The sequence below is a fragment of the Electrophorus electricus genome, chromosome 7, assembly GCF_013358815.1.
Source record: "Electrophorus electricus isolate fEleEle1 chromosome 7, fEleEle1.pri, whole genome shotgun sequence".
In the NCBI taxonomy this organism is placed as follows: Eukaryota; Metazoa; Chordata; class Actinopteri; order Gymnotiformes; family Gymnotidae; genus Electrophorus; species Electrophorus electricus.
Window position 1 is genome coordinate 10983441 of NC_049541.1, and position 11175 is coordinate 10994615.

The 11175-nt window shown below is 42.9% G+C and overlaps 1 long non-coding RNA gene across 2 annotated transcripts; it reads right to left on the bottom strand.

Moving 5' to 3' along the window:
• Positions 1 to 1359: 1359 nt before the first annotated feature.
• LOC113569655 lies at positions 1360 to 6479 on the bottom strand. 2 transcript variants are annotated; one of them, XR_003409821.2, is made up of 4 exons: positions 6436 to 6479; positions 4299 to 4422; positions 3552 to 3676; positions 1360 to 1697 (listed from the first exon to the last, which is right to left on the bottom strand). It is a non-coding gene; the product is annotated as an uncharacterized LOC113569655 (long non-coding RNA). The 2 variants fall into 2 exon arrangements; XR_004776335.1 differs by having other exon boundaries at positions 1360 to 3676.
• Positions 6480 to 11175: the final 4696 nt, after the last annotated feature.

Consider the following 11175-nt stretch of genomic DNA (forward strand, 5'->3'; position numbering starts at 1 on the left):
CGCCTTTTGTATGTTTACAGGTGCAACGCCGTCGAGAGCCTACCGGACTGCTCTGAGAGAGGCAGGGAAGCTGCCTTTCTCCCTCTCGCTGCGAGGTCTCCCTTACTGGTGGCACCTGACCCGCCTGGTACTGGGTGGGTGCCAGGCCCTGCCGTGCTGTGTGTTTAGTGTTTACGTGTACACGGCACCCGGAGGTTCGTGTTCATTGGATGGACGCGTCAGGAGCCGCGCCCCTTGGGAGGGGGTTCTGTCACAGAACGCTCGCCTCCCCTGAGTCACATGGTTTGGCCAGCCATGTATAGTGGGAGGATCTGTTTGTGGCCACACCTGCTCACACCTGCACCTTATTTGTTTATATGTATTTAAACCCATGTCGAAGTGTGCAGACTGTTGGTCATTGTTGATGTAACATGTTAATGTAAGGTTAATGGTCTTTTCATCATTGTTAAATGTTTGCGTGTTCATTGTGTTTGTTTAATTTTAACCATTATATGTTCATGTTCTGTGTTTGTAATACTTGAGTGCTGTTGTCATTTTGTGTAAATAAATGTTCATCCACGTCACTGAAGTCTGCATCTTGCCCCTTGCCCTTCGGCACTCGGGCCACCACGCGTTACATACTGTCATTATAAAATGTATAACATTTGTATAGCACCATATAGTAGCTTTATAGAGAATAGGGTCCAGGCCCCTAGTGAGCCAGTCAAAGACTACAGTGTAAAGCCTACAAGAAGAACCCTTCAGAGGAACCATGGTTCAGAAGGGGAACCCCATCCTCCTCTCATCAACACAGCATGGCAAAGTAATATCAATTACACTGGGTTCTGGCCTACAGTATTGGGGGGGGGGGGGGGTGTTGCATTTTTGCAATACGTTATAGCCAAGAATAGAGAGATAAATCACTAATGAAATATTCAATTCAACTTTGTTGTCATTATACCAGTGCAAGGCTATGCAGTATAACGAAACACAGTTGTGCTATTCTCCCACTGGAGAATATTGTATAAGACAATAAAACAAGACAACAGTCATACACAAAAACAGTAGGTGTGTTAGAGTATGTGCAGAGGTAGGCTTAAAGTGCAGACTATAATACCAATAAATATGTAGAGATGGGTGACTGTAGCTTTTTACACTCGACTTTTAAAGTCGGAGTGTACAGTACGAGGAGGTAGCCAGGTCAGGTCAGGTGATGTAATGGCTAATGTAATCACAGATGTTATATTAAATAATGCATATGATAACGATATGGTAATGCACAACGCATATGATAATCACTGACCATGTTCAAGGTTGCATCTTAACTGTTCATTTAACAAGTAAAGAACAATGTGCTCTTATATTGTATTGTATAATATATTATATTATATTGTTCTTATACAAGAATAGACAAAGAAGCCAAGTGAGAATGATTATTAGGCAGAAGTGTTCAGCTTCATCAGCGAGAACAACTGAGTTCTAGTTTGAATCTGAACAAGAAACATCTAAACACACTCCAGCAGGACTTCTCAGGGAGGTGGTGATGAGTTATTCACTAAAGTCTCCATGACGCCCCGTAACAGTTGTCAGTCTCATCAGGAGGGTCAGCGGCACATGCGGATGAGCATATCGGGCACAGCTGGAGGGTCAGTGGCGCATGCTGGCGGCCGAATGGTGGCCACGCTGGTCCAGCGGACGGAGTCTCCTTCAGGGTCAGGCTTGCAGCAGTGCCAGGACAGACAGGAGGAGAAGTTACAGCTAGTTAGCTCTGTTTGGAAACGCACTGGACAGATGCACGTGAGCAGCAGAGTGCAGCAGAGACTGCGACAGACAGCTAGAACAGACGACCTCAAATGGGAGACACTGAAGGCTGCACAGGTGCAAAAGGGCTTCCTGAGACATCAGCTCCCCTCTGCTCCAGCATCAAGCAACCTGTGTGAACGCACAACTGACTGCAATGCCTGTAGGTTATCAAGGTTTAGCACCAAGTTTTTAGAACCAAGAACAAAAATGTCTGTTTTGTTAGGCTTTATTAGGAAGAAGTTATCTGACACCCATATTTTTAGGTTTTACTGCATATTTAACTGAGCCTGAAGTGCTTCCACAAAGCTTCTGTATTTGACCATAAACTGCTTGCTGCCTGGTTCAACATAGTGGCCCAGAGAGTCATATTATTTTAAGCATTTTCAAACAGTATTTACAAAGCAAACAAACATTTTTGCAATGTCGTTGTGTTTTCGCCTAATGTATTTCTGCTCTTGACTTTTAGTTGTTGTTTTTTTTTCATAAATGCTATGATTTGACTCTTCGGGCCACCGTAGTTATAGAACCTTTAGGACATTGTAATATTGATGATACAGTGGCATCCAATGAAGATGGCTATTATTGCTGGTTAATTGGTCTGCGGTGTCTTCCCGAAATGATAACTGCTTTAACTCTTGAAATGATTCGTGACCAAACTGATGTTCTAACAACGATTTATTTTGACTTTGAAGCCCATATGAAGTCAAAATTTAAAATAGTCTGTTAGTCTAAATCCAGCCCACATTATAGTGACAGCATCATCAAGCATTATCTCAGCTCAAAGGTCAAGGTTTTTGGCCCCAAGGTAGTCTGACCATTAGCATCATTAGCATCAATCAGTACTGAATAAAGAATCATTCTCAGCTCTTCATGCCAATACCATAATATCAGTTCATAGCTGCAGAATCCTTGATAGAGGACCCAGGATTTAGTCAATAAGGCTACAGTCAAGCTCTCTCTCTCTCTCTCTCTCTCTCTCTCTCTCTCTCTCTCTCTCTCTCTCTCTCTCTCTCTCTCGCTTTCTCTCTAATGGGACGCGTTATCTAAACATCCCCAGAGTACAAGACTCAATTAAACGTGCTCCGTTTTTGTTGTGTTTCTTTCAACCAAGCGAGAGGCTGGAGCACCGGGGTCTTGCATCAGTGAGTAGGTAATACCGTTCTTATCTGGAAAAAGCCACGTTTGTAAAGAAGAACAAGACAAGCAAACACCAGCTTAATGCTCCCAAAAGAGGTCTAATACACTAATACACAATGAGAAGTCCTTCATCAATTATATCATGTCATGTAAATATATCACATATATTAATCTTTATACAAACAAAGGGGCTTGGCCCGGTTAGTATGTAACCCACATGCCACACACTACATTTGAGAAATCATAAAAATATTCAAATCAGAGTCCATACTTATGCCATTCAGGCTCGTGAGGTCTGTACAGGGGTTGTATCCCAGAATGCTCGCACGCTGGCCAGCCTCCTTTAGCTTATTCTCATTTGCCCGCATTTCGTGAGCTCTAGTAGCGCACTCATCTTAACCCATTCCACATGGGCGTCTAATTAAATAAGCAACATGAATGGAGTGGCTTGAGAAGACTTACGTCATACTTAGATGATGCGCACTGGCCAGTAGTAATAATAATAATAAAAATGTGTCATGCAGTAAACTATGTTCAAGCAAATATTAAACTATTAGGAGACCTTGTCTGTCTTGACACTGTAGTAATGCAAAGAATTTAACCGCATGGTGGGAATGAATTAAAAGACAGACCTGAACTCTTCCTGCTGCAAGCAATCAGAAGTTGTGATTGCCACAGCCCAGCCATAATAAAAGGGGATGCGTTAGGCTTCCTCCCAGCCCGACAGCTGTCATATACCAGGTAAACGTACCGGCACCTGGAAACAGAACAGCGCTCAGGTGGGACTGTTAAGGAACCGTTGTCTTCTCCTGGTGCCAGACCTGCAGGATATATGGAACTGAACAGGCAGTTCTATGAATCACTTATATGGTTACATTTCCTGGAATTCTTTCATTTTGAGAGGAAAGGAATTAAGAAGGGAATTCTCATTTCCATCATTGATCAGGGCCTAGCAAAGGATTTCTGGACAAGGAGGAATTGAAGGAGGACTTAACAAATGCATATTCATGTATATGTGTGCAGCGGTATACATATGCATGATTAGGCGGTCATGCCCTATGAGGGCCTGTCTCGTTATATCTTCATTAGCTCTTCTCCCGATTTTACAGCGCTAGCGCAGACTTTCTGGCTTAATAATTATGTTGAAGTGACCTCATTAGCATGGTATCCCACGTTCATCCCATGTTCATTCCACGCTCATCCTCCCAGTTCTCAACACTGCAAAATTTATACCCTTCCCAGGAAATTCAGGTATGTTAAAAATGTCACAAAAAGCAGTTGTTTCATATGCTCGGAATGAATGATATCTCCATCTTATCCATTATGTGTCCCAAATATTTTACTGCCTTCGTAACCTCTTTGCAAGGTTGGTGCCTCACCAGTTATATGACGTATTCTAAGTGACTGTTGAATTTGCATTGATATGAAATGTAAATATCCCCCGAAATGCCCCGAAAGGTTTCTTTCATCTCTACAAACAGATCCAGTGCCTCCCTTTGGGTCCTGAAAAGACAGACAATACAGAGAAAACCATTCAGACCTTCGGATATACCCAAGACACTGGACAGCACCAAACATTTAGTTCTGCTCAGTCTTGGTTGTCCATTGAACCCATCAGCAGTTTCATGACCTGGCATACAGAAGAAGGTCAATCAAAGAATGCTAATGCTGCTAGCAATCAATATTCACTATTATGCAAATTACATCATGCTGATTGCTGGCTTACTAGAACACATTTATTTCAGTCTTTTTGGGATTTTGGCTGAGCTACACTGAGCAGAAATATTTGACCCTGGTCATAGCATCCCACGGTGTCTCATAAAAGGCATGATAATTATCCGAGTGAAATTAGGTGTGTTGGGAAAGGACACACACATGCCAGATGTGCAGTGCATGGGATCTAAAAAGTGCTCTAGGGTACTGGAAATACCAATTACCACAATGCACTGACCTACATAGGAGAAGACTATTTAACTAGCAAAGTGAGTCTTCGGATAAAACAGCTATACCTCTTGGTCAGCTGGAACACTGGAAGTACGCGTGGTCTAGTGATCTCTACACTTTTTACCGAATGAGCCGAAAAAGCAGGTGTTAATTAAGACGGGTTTCCCAGAGACAATGTGGATAAAGGAAGAAAGGGGGGGAGGGGTGCAAATTCAAACAAACATCAACACACATCCAGTGCAGCAATATTAAAAGCAACTAAAAGGTCACCTGAGTACTATAGGCTCACTGTACGGGGTTTACGGCCACGTACGACACATCTGAAGTTCCACTGAGCAACGGAAATGAGAGGTAGGCGGCTTAGAAGCGCGTGCATTGCGAGCACAGTGTATGTAACAGTAACATTTGCTTTTAGGTAATTAGCAAGCCATGCTTCATGAGCTCCACAGGGCTGCGTTTATCATCAGTTCGCCTTGCTACATAACTCATTGATCATTTACATTTACGGGATTTGGCAGACGCTCTTGCGTAGAGGGGCCTACATATTTATCAGTATGACAGTGTGTGCGCTCCTGTGGGAACTGAACCCTTAACCTTGGATTCGTTGCTCTACCTGCAATTTATTTAAGGATTAGATTATTAAATGAATCAAAATGTGCTATACGCACATTCTACAGTCAGGCCTCCTTTCCTCATCGCGTTTCCAAAAGTCCAAACGGCAGAGCCGTTTGATAGCATCGACCGCGTTAGCGCTTGCGTGCAGCGCAGTTGCTCTCTAAGTCTGCATGTAGAGTCAGAGAGCCACAAGGCACGAATGTATGATATCTATTATCGTAAATCTGCTTTAGTTGTAATGCAGGGCACCCCGTGATCGCGGAAGATACGGAAGCACAGCAACCTCTGCTGGACAAAGACACTTTGAAAGGCCCTTTTTTTTAATATCACAGGGCGCTCAGTAGAGCGACCAGGCTCTTCCCATTGCCAAGTCAAGCAACAAACGTTCAGCTTTGATACGTTTTCAATTTTCCACTTCCAATCCTCCGTTTACGGCATGCATAAAACATCAGGGCGCCCCACTCCTTTTCCGAAGACGTCGCATATGAAATTAGTACACGCGCAGCGAGTTTGCACAGGCATCAAATGCGCTGTAATGAATATATGCTTTGCCCACCAATAGGAGGGTGAGAGCACACATGGATGGGTCATCAGTCACAAGCTTTAGCCTTTAGTTTCTATTCATCTCCTTCTAACAATTGCTTCTCTTGATGTAATTTCCAGTGTGCGTGTGTACAGGCAGTCATACGTCCTTGTATACTGGTTAGGAAGCCCCCATAACAGCCCATAACAGAAGATGATGTGAATGGTTTAAATTTGTTTCATCACTAGCTGGTTAAGATCGATGTTGATGGCTGTCTTATTAATTATGCTAAACCTGAAACAGTTTAGATAGTTCTGGAATAGACAGACATACAGAGACCGCACACACACACACACACACTCAAACACGCACGCGCGCGCCCATGCTCACGTTTCACCTAGACGTTGTACACGGTACAAAAGGCGAAAAGGCACCTTGATGAGAGCAGGAAATGGGAAATAAGACCGGTGTGTGCCGGGACTCTCAAGCTGCAGTTATTTCTTTCTCATGACGCAACAGTGGTGGACACTCCCTGCTCCACGTGCTTCAGGACCCTCCCACCACGGGACCGGTCATCTCTTATGGAAGCCCTGCCTCATTTTACCAGCCCCCAAAACACACAGAGCAAAGAGGTTTTGGCGTTCTGGTTGTCCTTACGATACAAGTACATTCATGAGGGTTTAACCACTGTTCACAGGTTCTGATACCAACATAACATGGGCTTCGCCATTCAGCCAATGTCCTGTTAGCCGGCCCAAACCGAACAGGGAATAATATACAGTATATAAATGATTAGAAATGACAAGGTGCAGCATCTGAGACGTGTTAGAGGATTTAAACATTATGAAAATGATCAGTGTAATGGCAAAACATTGGCCAGTGAAGGTGAAACAATAATGCCTTTCACCTGGAGAGATAAAGAAAGAAAATGGGATGGATACACATGTACGGATGGATGGATGGATGATGTTTCAAAATTGTGCATGACAGCGAAAAGTGCATCAAAGATTTACCACAATGTAACTACCTGAATGCCAGAGTTCTGTAACAAAACCCAAAGATAATACATAAAACAACTGTTGGAGTGAAGATGCACAATATTGCAATATTGCTACTTTTATCTTGTCTAAGCGTCTTATGCGTTTAACAAAGAGGCACCAACACAAACCACGTGTTTCAACAAGGTCCTAGGAGGCTTGGTTGGCATTAAAGCAAATCGCATTTTGTGAATAGCTCCCTTCATTAGCACGCACACCACCCCACAATACCAACACCAAAGTTTCAATTAAGCGGAGTCTGCCGAAAGCTCTTATTTATTTATTTTTTATTTTTTGCAAGATACTAATCCGCAAGTAATGCAAGCATTATTAGACAATAAAATCAAATCCTGCAAGCATACAATATTTCCTATATTACTTCTTGGGTTCATTAATTAGCTGCATGTTAACACCAATTTTTAGTAAATGATTCCTTTATAATAGTGCTTCCAAAATATGCTATCAGAGTAGCATCTCTTTAAAATAAACATCGGACAAGCCCCTTGCCGAAGCATGTTATTTCATTCAAAGTCACGTATTGATGGCAGATAAACAGAGAAATTGTTTTAAGTCTCTATATCACAAAGGATGTTTTGCTGTTTCTGAAGACATAAGAAGAAAAACGAAGAGGAAGAAAACAGGAAACCAAAAGGCCCAATTGTTGGAGAGCTTCTGCGATGGGAGACGTTAAGTACTTTAGTTGCAAGGCCGTCTGCTACGTGGGCATAATATATTTCACAGGTGTTTGGGAGAACAGTGTTTACTGACATTTACGCATGTGCGCATTGATTTGTCCATCCAATCGTTCGTCTTCTAAACAGCGCAATCAAACTCAGCGGCCGGAGCCTGTCCCAGCAGCATGAGGCATGGCGCACGGAGGGTATGCTGTGATGTGATATTCAAATCACGTGCATGACCTATGTCACATTCAGTCAAGAAAGTTTATTTATAATGAGAACCCTTTCTGAATAATTACATCAATACTCTTAGCTGTTACAGAAAAATTAACACTATTATAAAACTTTAGAAAGTATTCAGAGACATTCGCATTTTGTAGTTTATTAACTACAAAATGCGAACATCTCTGAATACTTTCTAAAGTTTTATAATAAAAACATGTATAAAAAAATAAATAGTATGTATAAAAACATGTATAAACAAATAAATAGTATGTATAAAAACATGTATAAACAAATAAATAGTATCCATTTTTGGATACTATTTATTTGTTTATACATGTTTTTATTTATTTATGAATCTGCACACAAATATCCATAATGTCAAAGTGAAAACATACTTCTAGGAATTTTGGCAAATTTATTAGAAATGAAAAGCTTCAGCACTTATTATGCACACTTCCAGCTGTGGTATTCAGGTATTAGCCGCCTGTCAAACAAGAGCTCTGCTGGCAAACGGCCAGGCAAACTGAAGTAAAGCTGTAATTCATCTTAAAATAAGGATATGTGTTATAAGGATATGTGTTATAAGGATATGTCTTGGAATCAGTGTTTTTTTTTTTTTAAACTAACATCTTCATAGTTTTCTGTAGTTTCCTATGACCACATTTACATTAGGACCTTTGATTTTTTTTTACCCACATATTGGACGCAGGTCAGATTTAGCATAAGCACACGGTAAAAGCATGATATCCAGGTTGTTGTTGTTGTTTTTTCAGGTTGGCTACCAGCCTCCTTCGTGTGTGGTGCTGAATTTTGATCCAGTTGCGCTCTCCAGCATTCAGTCAGATCTGAAATGTTCTCTTCTAAACGGAGCTGCCGACAGAGAAAGGAGAACTGGATGGCCGTTCTTGGCTACTGAACCTGTTCTGAGGCGAAAGCTCTGCTCCTGCAGCCCTCACCTCTCAGGCTGTGACCAGAAGTCCACGCTGCAGCCACATCCTGCCGCATTTAGCTGGTCGGTGGCTGGAGCGCAGCGATCAGAGTCCATTCTGTATCACCATGATAAAGGGGCAGGCATGCAAAGCAGCGGGCGGCTGAGAGTGGTGAGGAAGCGGAGAAGGGGCGGGCACTTCCCGCAGTGAAATGTTGATGTGTGGGGATAAAAGGGTTTGGAAGAGGCTGCTGCTGAAAGCCATTGGCTGAGTCATCGGAAAAACTACGGCGGGGTGCCATGCAATCCTGCTGCTGCCAGAACCAGAGACTTCAGCATAGGTCACTGGGCTCAGCCATGCAGCCGTCTCTTCTGTTACCTTACTGAAGGGGTTGATCGTGAAGTGCTGCTAGACACCATGCCCACCATGTTGGCGTCGGCGTCAGGCCCTGATTGTTAGAGCACCGAAAACCATGTTAGCAAGTCGGCACTCTGTCTGAGCTGAGATTGAAGATGACGTCGACTGCAGCTCACCGACTTGTAACTCGAACACGGGGCTCTTCAGTTTTGCCATTATCTGAGACTTGGGTACAGAGCTGTTATCGCTGATGGGTGCTTGAAGACAAAACCAAGTTTGTTCTCCTAGAAACAGTGTGAGTTCCTCTCTTTGCCCAGCCAGTGATAGGGTGGTGATCTGCTGGGTCCAGAGGAGCATTGCAGCAGGTGTTTTCAGATGACAGCTGCTCTTCTCTGTGGAAGGGACCGTCCCAAGAAGAAATGAGATCACCAAGAACCCAGTAGTCCCTCCCAGCACTGAAGAAAAGACACAGGAGGCATCACGAGAAGCCGTGAATGCACTCTGGCAGAGGACCCACCCCGTTAAAACCAAACCCGTCCGGGTGTAGTCTCCTACACTGGTGAGTATCCATCCTGCAGTCTAATGGGGATTTTCTCTCCCCACTGCACTGCCTGATCCCCAAAGCCGGGAGAATTCTGGGCTTTCAGATCAGTGTTGGCTTTCTCCATCCCAGTGCTACCATTCATAGTGGACAATGATGCCAGTGATAATGGTATGAGAGTGAAGCTATCCCAGACAGCGACGGGGGGAGCAGTATCACCTATTACTACATTGCTTGCTGAGAGCTCCTGGCTAAGCTTCATGCCATTTCCAGGCCCACTTATACTAAGGAAGGCAACCAGTGTGAGACTGCACACTTTGCAACACACTTTTTTTTTTTTACCTAGCCAGTCAACTTAATAGATCCCAAGGGACAGTTACCAAGGATGTTATAGACACTACAAGCCTAATGTCTCACTATTTACCATACTGGGATGTCTGCAGTTTCTAAGGGGAAACAGAAGGCATCAGAACTAAAGGAATGTGCCATGAAATGTGGTCGGCAGATTATTTAAGATAGTAGACCGAGCCAGTTAATCCATACACTGTATATGCAATGAATGGCACATCACAGACAGCTCCTATCGTGAATGTTTGAAGCTATTAAGATGGCTGACATGGGAGCTACTATGTTTGGTGTGTTTACACAGTAGAGAAACATTGGTTCCAGAGCATGCGCCATAAAATCTGTTGGCAGGACAGCATCTCCACCCAAACCCCAGTCACACGCCCCACCCTCTCTCTTAATTTTGTTATGTTGGAGGAAGCACAACCTAACAACAAAAGAATTATTCATTAGTGATCGACGATCATCCAGAATCAGTAAATGTGCACTGTCATTTCCAACAACTGCGTTCATTTCTTCATTTCATAGTTTGTTTGCTAACATTAGGGAAGTTAATGCATCACCACTTAGCTAGCTTCCTTAGCAAACTGAGCCCAAGATATAGCTTTACTTCAAAATTGTCCACAGTCAACGTTGTTAACAGTCAAAGCTATAAAAAAGTCAAGTAAAGCTTAATATAGTTGATGTATAATCAGCTGCTTGTGCATTCATGTCTGTCAATATTAGCTGTCAATCAACATAGCCAATCACTGTCAATCAGCTCATAGTCACACCCCTTTAAGTATCATCAGATAACTTACATAAAAATGAGTTTGTTTTAAAGAAAAATATTGGGAGAGATATTAATGTGAGGGGATCTTATGAATGGAACATAATTGCCAAAAACATTTTTAGATGTGTCATTTGTAAGCATGTGTCATTTATAAGCATTTATAAGCACCCACAAGACTAAACAGAAGCCACCACTTCAGTTCTTTGGGTTCTGCCTGTTCTGCAGCCTTTCGTAGGGCTGGCGTAAGCAAATCCTCCTGTAACACAGCATTAAAACACGCACCGAGCCTCC